We start from the raw sequence: 13,455 nt of genomic DNA, 5'->3' as shown, positions 1-13,455 counted from the left end.
ATAACTTTTAACTTTTTATTATTAGTAGTTACATGGACCATACCTAATACTCACAAATTACATTTTTTTAAATCTGTTCAAATTTAGCTTCATGTTCTATCAGTTTTTTAAAAACCTTACACATAAAGTGCTATATATTATATATGGCACTGTCAGGTTTAGTAAATGAAATACAGAATGCCAATTCCTATTTATCTTAAAATTTTAACTAAATAACTTTTTATTATTAGTAGTTACATGGACCATACCTAATACTCACAAATTACATTTTTTTAAATCTGTTCAAATTTAGCTTCATGTTCTATCAGTTTTTTAAAAACCTTACACATAAAGTATCCACAGCTATATATTTGCATTTAGATTCCTGTTATCAGATTTTCTTTTTCTTAAAGATTTATCTATAAACAGAGAAGATGAGCCATACCACTGTCAAGAAGAGAATATATTGCTTTTTCAATATATTTGATGGAAAGGAGACATGTCATTTGGACTAAAGCCACTATAGAGCATGACTGGGATCTTCAAGCACTATGATTAATCCTTCATTCCAAGGATTCACACACACTTGCTAGTTGCTAGTCATCTGTTTGGATCTTGGGAAGCAATTAGCATAGAGTAAGTTCAGTAACAGTGTGGTCCCCACCTACGCAACATGAGCTTATTAAGTTGATACAGCTGAGGTAGAGAATTTTTGGACTGAAAGTTCTAAAATTATTTTATTTTTTGTGATTTTTGGTTGTGTTTAATATGTGTCTGAGTATGGGTATGTGCATGTGGTTAGAGGTGCCCACAGAAGCCTGGTGGTTGTGAGCTGTTACATTTTGAGTCCTGGAAACTGAACAGTATGCATTCTTAACCACTGAGACATTTCTGTAGCCCCAGCAGGTAGAGTTCTTTAAGTGTACTATATTCTTCCTCCAAGGGATATTTACTTTTATTTATATCAGCTCTAGTGGAGACAGAGTTGAGGAGAGAGCACAGAATATTTTCCTGGTATAGATTAGAAATATGATTTGTTTATTACAATATAAATAAAAGAGAAAAATGGCAAATAGGATGCGCCAATGCAAGATTAAGTGACTTTACTATCAAATCTAACTGCAAGATTATGTGGAGGATGCAAATTCCCTCCTGATGGAAACAAGGCACATATAGTTTGCATTTCATGAGGAACAGGCTTGCAAGGTGTGTCAGCCCACCTTATTTAAAATCAAGAGCATTTCCTATAAGGAGAGACACCAAGGAGAGACTGAGTGGAGATAGCTTGAGCCTGCTTCTAGATAGCTGGAGTTGAAGACACTTAGAAAGATGTATATGGCGCACACAGCAAAGCATCAGGAAAGATTCAACTTAAAGCAAAGGCTGCCATTAGAGGAAGGCAAACAAGAAGAATGCCAGTTATCATGCGGCATTGTGTGTATTTACTTCTGTACTTTTCCATTCTTAAGCTTGCAAAAGAGAGTTGAAATGTAGTAAATAGATGAGGATAAAAAACAATGAGCACAATGCAATCATATTGCTTACCCAACTCTCAAAAAACCACCTAAGGCAGGCCCGAGGTAAGGGTAATCAGAGACACTTAAACTCAAAACTATGTTGTGTTTTTCTGATGTTCTACAAAAGGGAATATTTTAATAACTGAATGAGTCTTTCCCTGGGAAAAATTGGTCAATGGGCACGTGTGAGTGTGTGTGTGTGTGTGTGTGTGTGTGTAGCATTGGGGCACACGAGGGTATGGAGGTGTGTAGGTGTTCCTGTGAGCATACATCTTTATGTGGGTAAGCATGTAAGTGTTTATACATATGAAGGCCAGAGAGCATCCTCTGGCATTGTTCCTATGAACTGTCTACCTTGTTTATTTTGACATAGGACCTGAGGCTCATGGATCTGGGTAGGCTGACTGACCAGTGAATGTCATGGATTCATCTGTTTCTGCCTCCTCACTGATGGGATTGCATTTGTTTACCACAGTGCCACCATGCCACCAAAATCAGCTTTTAATGTGAGTGTTGTGGATAAAACTAGAAATTCATATTTATCGGCAGACACTTTACTGTGCTGTCTCCCCAGCAAATATCTCCCCAATGGAATATTTTCTTGTCTCAACAGGATAAATCTCATAGCCTCCCTAAGATACACTATTTTAAGTGCTGATGAATAAGGACTAATATATTTTGAAGATAAGTAGAGATTGCTGTTTAATATGCAGATAACATATTAACATATTAACCATGTCAACTACATTTTCCCTGGTTCTGGTGGTAAATATTTAGGATTCAGAGTCCAAGGACAAAAACAGCAGCGATAATATCAATATTTGTAATTGTAGTTGTGTGGCCCAAATTCTCTCTGAGTCTCCTGCGTGATTAGACAAACCATATAATATATTTTATGAGTTTATTAATTACAAAGGAATGAGTACCCAGTGCCTAGCTCTGTGCCACTGTAACTCAGAGCCCACCTTATCAGACCTTGCCATGCCTATAGCCCACTAGCATTCGCTCATGCCTTGGGGACCAGCCCAGGTCCACAGGGAGTCAGTCTATTCTGTCTTTGAGCTGCTGCGCTGGCTGCTAGTTTCCTACACCATCACACTCTACCAACGGCTCCTGGCTTCCATCCCAAGATGGCTCCCGACTTCCCTTCCTACTTCCTGCTCATGTCAGGCCCCACCCATTGGAGGAACCAGCCATTTGGGAGACAAGTTGAAACAAGTCTCCAAAATAATTATGAAACATTTTGAAATGTAATAATTTGATTTTTTTCCAGGGAGGTTAGAAGAGGTTTATAAATGAGGAGTGTAGACTTCTTTTTGGGGAGAAAACATGTCACATTAGGTGGGCTTAAAGTAAAAAGAAATGTGCTTTTTATTATCAAACTGATTAAAATTTTATCTGCAAAATATAATCCTTATCTCATGAGCTATTCATAAGCAGGCAGTGAGCTAGAAGTGAATTACAATATGGTGTTCACTTCTACTACAGAGCTCTAATACCTTCATCTAAATGATGGTTATGCATGTGTAATTATCTGAGACTTTCCTTAGAGAGGAGTCTGAAAATAAATGAAAGCACCATGCACTGGAAGTTGAGTGAGGCAAGTGAGGTACACAGGGAAGCCTACTGCAAGCATGGACATGAGGGAGCATGAGGATAGTGATCGCCCTGCTGTCACAATATCCCTTGTGGTAAGTGTCCTTCATGCTGACCTGTGTGTATTGACACTTTCTGAGACAATCAATTGGAACAAAATCAATTAAAGAAAATGAATTTTCCAGGAAGGAAAGGAAGAATAATCACAAGTTACCACATTTCATAGGACAAAGCAGCCAAGCCAATTGTTCCATAGAATTCTTCCTACTGCAGTTCTCTTTAACAGAATTACTCAAGTTAAATTAATGCCATTCTAAGGATATTGACATAAAAGAATGGGGAATTTTATAACAGATTTGATCAATGGCTGAAATTGTGTTAATTTTTCTCTAAAATTGAGGTCAATTTTTTTTTTCAGTAAAATACACACTGCTTTATATCACATTACATCTGCTCCATGGTGGTTTAGTGCTTTCCATGATTTTTGGAGTTAGGCCCAACGTTAAACTCTCCCATACTTCAGAGATAGAATTTGATTCACTCTTCTATCTACTGAGGCAATCATTACTGCTGCAGATGTTACAAAACTTTGTTGTTTCTGAGGTAAAAATATGAGCCAAAAAATATAACATAAACTCAACATGAGCTTGAGGAAATACTGGCCTACCATTATAAACCATGATGAAAGATGAAACAAGACCATTCCATGAAATTCCTTCATTTCTGTTGAGTAGCTATTTTTCTTAACTTAATAAATTCAAAGTGGAATGTGGAAATGATTTTGCTAGCTATAAAATCATCATCCAATCACCTGTGAAAGAAATCCTCTGGGAGTCACATCAGTGCCAATTGGGACACCTCATAGTTGCCCCAGTCACTGAGGAAGTTAAGGAAATAAGTCCTCTTGTTCTCTGTGCTCAGGATTTCTCAAAACTCCTTGGCCATTTTAAATTTAAAAGGCAAAGTTATTTGGTCAGTTATTTCTTTTGATATTAGCAGGAATAAAACTGCTAAATAGAGCTCATCACAGATTAAGAAAGATAAGTTTCTAGAATCCCTTTCCCATCAGGTTGAAAGAAACTAAAAGTTATCTGTAAACATTATGTAAATCTCTGAAAGTTCTGAGGAAACTTGGGAGCTGAAAATTTATAACCCTGTTGTATGATGCTGTTCCTCAAGAGATATAAACAAACATCTACTCACTCCAGGTATGGACTGACAACAGACCCAAAGTAAACTATTCCACAAAAGTCCAACTTGGTGAGCCAATGTGTTTATTATGTTACTTAGAGGCATTTGGGCAATGGGTTACTTAAATAATTATTGATGACTCAAAGGCAGCTACCTCACTGTAAGCCCATACATGTAAGGGTGACAACTTGTGAAAGTGGAAACCCTGGCACTCTCTGAAGGGCTTGCAGGCAGCTGGATGGGTCAGACAGTCTCTTCTATGCATCAGTCCTTACTTGCTTATATGCCTTTGCGGGGGGGGGGGCTTATAAACCTGGTAAGTTCCAAGAGTTTTTCTGAGACTTGAGTTATTACTCCTTGAGTCTTAAGGAGCTTCTCTTCAGAACTCCCTGTGTCATATCAATCATCTCTGCAGGATGGGATGTTTCAACACATAAAATTGCTACATAACAAACCTCCAAATTCAATATTAATAAACAGCTTTCAGTTTAAAAGAAAGGAAGGAAAAAACTTAAAAAATGCAATTAGCCTTCAAATTGTTATCATAATGAGACTTGGTGAAGGAAGTCTTGGTCTATAGTAAAGAAGAATTCACATGAGAGTTAGAAATGTAAAACAACTTCTAAAAATTAAAACCTATGGAATTTGGTGAAATCTTCTTGAAAATGTTTTGCTTAAAAGTAATAATTCCAGCTGGAGAGATGGCTGTTGTGTAACAGTTTCCTCTGAAATAAACCCTTCCATCTTGGAGGAAAGCTCCTTAAGTCACAGGATGTTCTAAAAGATGAAGCATTTCATTCTTCAGTGATCTCCATAACCTCAGGATGTAAACAAAGGCTTCAGAAAGTCCCAGAAGTTGACCATTAACTAGGACCCTCTCTCCCTAAATGTATATAAGCTATAAGAACTTCTGAAAGACACTGTTAGATTAATTGAGTCACCTGGAAGAGGCATTCTAGCCAAACTGCTTGGAAGAGATTCTTCCCAAATGAGCTGTCTGGAACAGGCAGAGACTGAGCTGCCTGGAAGCCTCTTCTTGGACAACTAAGCTTTTTGGAAAAGACACTCTCCAATTTGTTGGGCTGCCATTCTCTAGAGCAGTAATGTTGTACATTGTGGATGCAATCCTTGAAAATGTTCTGTTCTCAGACACTTCTCTCTTTAAATTAGGACAAGCTTTTATTGTAGATTTCTATGTTGTATGTGAAAGGCAAGGGCAATAAAAATATCTAAATGAAATTGATAATAAATTATAATATGCCAGAGACTAAGTAAAATTTAAATTTTAATTGGAGAAAGTAGAAATAAGGAAAAGGAGAAGAAGGTATCTCTGAATAGGACACCTACATCAGTCTTCTGCCTCCCAAGGCTTGAGAAAAAGGTTAAGAGTGACAAGTGGTGGATGAAACAGTTTGCCAGACAGCTGGTCAATTACTCATATGAACTCACAGTAATAGTGACAGCATGCAGAAATCCCATGCAAGCTCAAATAAGAAAAAAAAAATCCAGTTTAGACATAAGGAAGTGGGTATGAAACTCCAGCCACATCTAAGGAAACTGGCAACAGATGGTTTCTGGGAGGGGCAGAAAGTCTCTTTCAAGGGTGGGACTTTTGATAGGTCAACCTATCAAAAAGCCCCAGGGAATGCACCCACAGAAGGACATTTGGAAGCACAATTAGATTCTGTAGACCTTATTATAAATAACACATATGTTTTATTTATATTATATATAATAAAGTACATTAAATTGGGTGGCGATCAAGAAGGGGAGGTACATATAGAGAAAGAGATGCAAATACTATCAAATCGTAGTATGTAAATCATAAATATTCAATAAAAATGGCACATATAATCCAGTTATAGAAATAATCACTTTTCATGTAATTTGCCTGAATGTGTTAATTATAAGATAGAGACACGGTGAATTCAACAACAGATAGTAATATTGTATTCTTGCTTCTTGTATATAATAAACTATCTATCAGTGAAGACTAGCAGACTTAATGAACCTTTAAAAGAGTATTAGAAAGATACACCGTGCTCATGCTAAAATGGAATGGCAAAACTTACTATAAACATACATCTTAATAAGGAAAATATTTCATTAAACAATGAGGATTTGTATATTCTTCTCTCACTTATATAGAACACTCACTAATATGAATCACATTCCATATTATAAAACACACATTAGTAGATTTAAAACAAAATAAATAATGCCGGAGAGATGACTCCGTGGGTAAAGATACTAGCCACAAAACCTGACAAGAAGAGTTTGATCCCTGCTGCCAATCGGTGCAAGAAAACAACCAGTCTCACTTTCAAAAGGTATACTCTGATATCCACAAGTGCTTTGTGGTAGACATGTGCTACACATGTACAATAAATAAATAATAAATAAGAAAATAAATACTTTATTTTCTAATTTAAATATAACTATTTTTTAAATTAAAATGATATGAAGAATGGTCTGATACCATAATGAAAATACACTAGACACAGGAAAACAATTCCCTACAGACATTTAATATGAGTGTATGTTGAATTTTATCAAAGGCCTTTTCTGCATCTATTGAGATAACCAAGTGATTTTTGTCTTTAAGTCCATTTGTATGAGTTATTACATTTACTGACTTATCTGAATTAAACCATCCCTACATATCTGGGGTAAAGATGACTTGATCATGGCTGATGATCTTTTCTGTGCATGTCGATGTATGTCTGTATGCAGCTTGTCATTATTTTGTTGAATCATTGTGTCTATGTTTATTAAGAATATGGACCTATAGTTTCTTTTTTGTTGTGTATTTATCTGGTTTTGGTATTAGAGTGATACTTGCTTCATAGAAGGAGTTTGGGAGTCTGTCTATCTGACTCTATGTTTTTGAATAATTTAAGATGTATTTGTTGAAGATATTCTTTTAATGTGTGATAAAATTCTGCTGTGAATCCATATAGGCCTTGGGGTTTTTTTATTTGGGAGTTTTCATATTCGCTGTTTCAATTTCTTTCTTATGGGTTCTGTTTTACATGTTGATCTCTTCTTGATTTATCTTTGGTGAATTCCATGAATTTAGAAATTATCCAATTCTTTTAGTTTTCAAAATGAATACTGTATAGTATAGGTTTTGAAAGTATTCTCTTATAATGTTCTTGATTTTTCTGGTGTCTGATTTGTTTCCCCTTTCAACTCTGAATTTGCTAATTTGTATTTGCTCTTTCTTTGCTTTGGTTAACTGGGCTAAGGATCTGTTTATCTTGTTTAACTTTTCAAAGAATCGGCTCCTAGATTCATTGATTCATCACATTCTTTTGTTTGTTTGTTTGTTTCTATTTCATTAATTTCTGCTCTGATTTTTGTTATTTCTTCTTATCTGCTAGGATTTGGTTTGGTTTGTTCTTGACTTTCCAGAGTCTTGAGTTGTACTTTAAAGTCATTTATATGTGATCTTTCTGATGTTTTAATGCAAGCACTTACAGCCATAAACTTGCCTCCCAGGATAGCTTTAAGAATACCAGAGATTTTGTTTTGCTGTATTATCATTTTCATTTAATCCCAGGAATACCTTTATTTCTTTCTTAATTTCTTCTTTGACCCACTCATCATTCCATCACACAGGAGCGTGTTGCTTAATCTCCATGAGTTCACGTGGTTATTAGATTTTCTTGTGTTGTTGATTAAAAGCTTTATTGCATTGTGATCTGATAGAATTCATGAAATTATTTCCATTGCTTTGTATTTGTTGAGGCTCATTTTGTGCCTCATTATGTGGTAAATTTTAGAGAAACTTCCATGGGGTTATGAGTAGAATATTGTAATTCAGATGTCTCTCTGTTTATTATTTATCCAGTTGACCTACCTATTTGAGAGAGTGGGATACTGAAGTCCTCCAATTACTGAGTTTGCATTAGTCTGTGTTTTATAGTTCTATAGTACTGTTTTTATGAAATTGGATGCACCAGAGTTTGGTGCACATTTGCTCATGATTATGATTTCTTCTTGTTCAGTCATTCTTTTTATTAGAATGAAGTGCTCACTTTTACCTCTTTGGATTAATTTTAGTTTGAAGTCTACTTTCTTGAATTGCAATACTTTCATGCTTCTTAGTGCCATTTTCTTGGAATATTTTATTTTTCAATCTTTTCACCCTCCAGTGGTATTTATACATGAAGGTGAGATGAGTTTCTTGAAGACAGCAAAAAGATGTATTTTGCCTGGGTAAGCTGAGGTCATTAATATTGAAAGATGTATATTGGTCACTATCATTTTAATTTGTGCTCTTGGTGTTATTTTTCTATAATTACACATTCTTTTTTGTTTTATTCTGTAACCTCTTGGGTATAGTCATTTTTATCTTTGGTATTTTGTATTGCTTTGCGCATTCTCTGTAGGAAGGGTTTGGCGGACATGAAATCTTTCAGCTTACTCTAATCATGAAAAATTTTCCATGCCCCTTTAACTATGCTAGATAGTTTTATTGGGTAATGTTCTGGGCTGACATATATAGTCGTTTAGAACTGGGAATACTTGGGTTCAGACTCTTCTGGCTTTTATAGTTTTCATTGAAAATTCAGCTGTAATTCTGAAGGTTTTATTTTATATGTATCTTGTTGTTGTTGTTGTTATTGTTGTTGTTATTTTTCCTGGAAACTTTCAGTACCTTCTATTTGTTCTATACATTCAACGTTATTACTATGGAATACCATGAGGATGTTCTGTTCTGGTCTTGATTACCTCCCAGAGCATGAATACAAACCCTTATTGCTGAAGACAGGGCATACTTCTCACATAAGACTTGGAGCGATAGAGTTGGAACTGACCTGGAAGCCTCCTGCATAAAGACTAGGTCTTTTAGTTCTAAAAGATACTATGCAAGCTGCTAAGAGAGAAAATCAATTAATGGTCCAACCTAGATCTAAAGCCTAATAACCATGACTGGCACAGCTAAACCCCTCTATTGATACAGTGGTGGCACCATTATCAGGGGGGAATAATAAAAGCCCTATCAGTGGGAAAGAACTGTAAATATAGACAAATCTACATGACTGGAGAGGCCATAGATCCTCAAGTAAACCTTTCCTCTGCCATGTCTCTAGAAAAATGTAATTTCATACTGTATGCTAAATATAGATCCTTATATTTATGTATGTGTATCACACACAATTCATCAAAGAAGCTTCTTTTTGCAACAGATGGAAGCTATAACAGAGTTCTATACCTGGTTATACACAGAAAATATATATTTGAGAGATGCCCCGTCCTAAATGGCACATCTACATTAGAACCTCTATACGTAAGGCTAAAGGAACATGGTGGGACAGGGGATACAGAATACTAATACATCCTGTAACTCTAACCAGCAAAGCTTCCTTATACTGCAGAGTGTGATTCATACAGAAGCACACGACCATTCAAGTTTTAGAAAATAAAAGCTTATAGAGTGGGTGTACCTGGATAAAACTCCTATATTAAATCTCACCTACCCATATATCAGGAACCATTACAGAAGAGGGGGCAGATAGATTGTAAGAGTCAGGTTTTGTACATGAACATAAACAGGTTTTTAGGACTCTGGGACCATGGACAAATGAACTTACAAAATCAGTGACAGCATGTGCAAGACCATACTGATTCAACCAAACAAAAACTCAGCATTGAACTGGGGAAATTGGCAGCAGGACCCAAATTTAGCTATAAATGATAACTGCAAGATGAGGGAGAATAGATCTTTAAGGGAGTGGCTCTAGATAGACTGACTAGACTCCAGTGGATGAACTTGCACTGAGGGACAAATGGGTACAAATGATTGTCTGGATAGGCCTTAATGCATATGACAGAATTCATGAAATCTGGATGGGAAGGGGGTTGTGTGGGTATAGATGGAGTCTAAATTTGAGTAAGACTTATTATATGAAATTCACAAGATAATAAAAATATACATTAAAGTAGCAAATAAAAAGCAATATACGCAATTTAAAATAAAAAAGAGAAGCAGCTCAAAAACTCAAAATTTCCAGCACTTAAGCAACAAACATCTGAATAATAAATGGGTTAATGGAAATACTTCAAAAGAACTTTAAACAACAATAAAAAATTGAATATAAAATATAAAAATATTTTGGACTGAGCAAATTCAGGGTTTGAAGGAAAATATTGAATGCAATTTAATAAAGATAGTTAGAAGGTAAATCAGTGTTTTTAAATACAGTTTTGGCCAGGTGTGGTGGTGCACACCTTCAATCCCAGCACTCAGGGGCGAGAGGCAAAGGGATCTCTGTGAGTTCAAGGACAGCCTGGTCTACATAGTAAGTTCCACACCAGCTGGGACTACAGGGAGACCCTTTCTCAAAAAGAACAGAGAGAGAAAGAGAAAGACAGAGAGAGGGAGAGAGAGAAAGAGAGAGAACAATACAGGTTAATAGGGGTTGAAAAATACTAAAATTCATTCTATAGATACATTAAACTTTTAAGGAATAAGAAATAAGATTTTAAAAAGTTGAATCAATAGTACCCTTCCAAATCAGAAAGCACCATAAGAAGGTGTACGTTGCTGGGGAATTAAGTTAAATATTTAAGGAAAAATGTGTCATTTTCTTCTAAGTAGTTAAAGAATAAGTGGGTATACTTCTGAAATTTTTTGATAGGCCAGCACTAATTTAAACATTCAAACAATACAAACACATTACAAAAAAGTCAATTGGCAAGGAAAATACATTTGATTGAATTCATTACCTTTCATCATAACATTTTTCAGAAAAGAGTAGAGGCAAACCTCAATTCAATAAATACTGTATGTTAAATCTGTTGTGAGTGTTGTCATTTTGTACTAGTCAGAATGATTAGAAAACTGAAAACCCAAGGTTAAGCAGGAAGCACATTATTATTGGACTGGTACAGTCCGAGAAATATATTTCTCTAAATCAGAGTCTCAAACAAAGAAAGTCTTAGCCTTTTATAAGTACACCTCAGCTTCCCTGTTATCCCCCATGTGTGGTAGCACAGATATCCTGACTGGGTGCTCCATGCTACATGGGCATGACAGGCAGAACTCTGTCCATGCACTCAGGCACAGACCATGCTGTATTCTTTTTCTTTTTTTCTGGGTGTTCCTGTCTTAATTCAAATCAGAAATGTACCCCACAGGCTCATGTATTTGAACACTTGATTTCCAGTTGGTGGCACTGTTTGGGGAGGTTATGGAACTTTTAGGAGATGGAGACTTGCTGGAGGAAGTATGTCACTGTGTGAGGATTTTGAAGGCTTATATTCTGATCTTAATTCCTGCTTACTGTTGTGCTTCCTGTGTGCTACTGAGATGTGATCATGCAGCCTTCTGCTCATACAACCATGGCTTCCCCACCATTTGAACTCTAACCCTCAGGAATTGTAAGCCAAATAAACCCTTTCTGACTTGTTTCTTTTGAACAAAATAATTTATCACAGCAACAAAAAAAATAATTAATACAGTGAACATTGCACATAATGAGAAACTGGAGTACCATTCCCTCTGAGATTGGGAACGTAGTGGGAAGACATTCTGCACCACTTTCAGCCAACCCACAAAGAACTTCAGGCTGCTACAATAAGACAAGAAAAATAACTAAAGCAAACATACATTGGGAAAAAAGAACTAATAGTGAACTTGTCTTCAAACACAATTGTCTATGAAAAAAAATTTGCTATAAAAAAGAAAGAAAATCATTTTGGAATATATGTGACTAAAGAAAATTGCAGGACAAAAGGTTAATATGGAAACATTAAGTGCTTTCTAATTTACTAGCAAAGAGTAAAAACACAAAATTCAAGAAATATATAATAATGTCTAAATATTAGCAATATATATTTAAAGCTGGAAAAATATGAATCAGATACATATGTAAAACATTGTAATCCTCTGATAAAACAAATAAAATTTATCAGAATTTGACCCATAGTTTCACTACAACCTGAACCAAAATCCCAGCGGTATATTTTGTTGGTACTAATAAACTTATTTTTAGCTTTATATGAAAATATAAAATATTTAGAGTAGTTAATACCAAAGGAGAAAAACATCACACAAGGATTGATGCTGCCTGATCTCAGCCTTTCTGTAGTGTTGCATTAATCGAGAAAGAGTGGAACTGATAAAAAGAGGCAGTTAAGTAATATATAATATAGAGCATTTTTCATGTAAATCAACTCTAAATCCATCATATATATAAAGATAACCTTTAAAAAGTCTAGAAAGAAATGATAAAATGACATCTTTGATGGTTAGTGTTGAATGACAGGTTGACAGAATCTAGAGTTACAGAGGTGAAAAACCTCAAAGCATACCTGTGAGGAATAATTTATATCTTGATAGCTTTTGGGTATGACTGTAAAGAATCATATTGATTTGGTTAGCTTAGTTAGGAAGATCCATGCTAATAATAGGTAGAATATTACCTGGTATTAGGTACTGGATTGCATAAAAAGAAACAAGCTAGTTAAGCCCAAACATCATCAGTCTCTGCTTCTCGATTGTTGATGCAATGAGATCAACTGCCTTACCTTTTTGCCTCCATTTGCCTTCAGATGTGGGTGAACACAGGCACATACATCTGTTTTTATCTCTCTCTTTCTCTCTTTCTCTCTCTCTCTGTGTATATGTATGTATGCACAGTGCACATTCAAACACATATACATTATGCACAAAACAAAAATTTCATTTACCTTCCTCTGAAACCCTATATTCCCTGTCTTATCATGAGAAAAACATCGAATTACAGTAGATATACAAGTTACCTGAAAATAGTCTTCAAAATTCACCCAAAGTAGTGGATGTGGTGTCACATACCTTTAATTCCACACCTTCCAACTCAGGAGGCAGAGACAGATTTCTGATATCAGTGCCAGTCTGGTCCACATAGCAAGTTCCAGGCAAGCTGAGGCCACAGGGAGACCCTGTCTCTAAAAAGAAGAAAAGTCACCAAAAACAATTGTGAATGAGCAACTGCCAAAATCAATAGGAAGCTATGGAGACAGAAGAGTTAACTGGGGGCTGGGGGAGCTGGAGAGATGGCTCAGTGGTTAAGAGCACTGGCTGTTCTTCAAGAGGATCTGGGTTCATTTCCCAGCACCAGCATGGCAGCTAACAACCATTTGTAACTACAGTTCCAATGGAAATCGAAAACTTTTTGACTTC

The sequence above is a fragment of the Nannospalax galili genome, unplaced genomic scaffold (assembly GCF_000622305.1).
Source record: "Nannospalax galili isolate Female #2095 unplaced genomic scaffold, S.galili_v1.0 scaffold726, whole genome shotgun sequence".
Classification (NCBI taxonomy): domain Eukaryota; kingdom Metazoa; phylum Chordata; class Mammalia; order Rodentia; family Spalacidae; genus Nannospalax; species Nannospalax galili.
The sequence above is the reverse complement of the archived record's forward strand: the minus strand, read 5'-3'. Positions refer to the sequence as shown.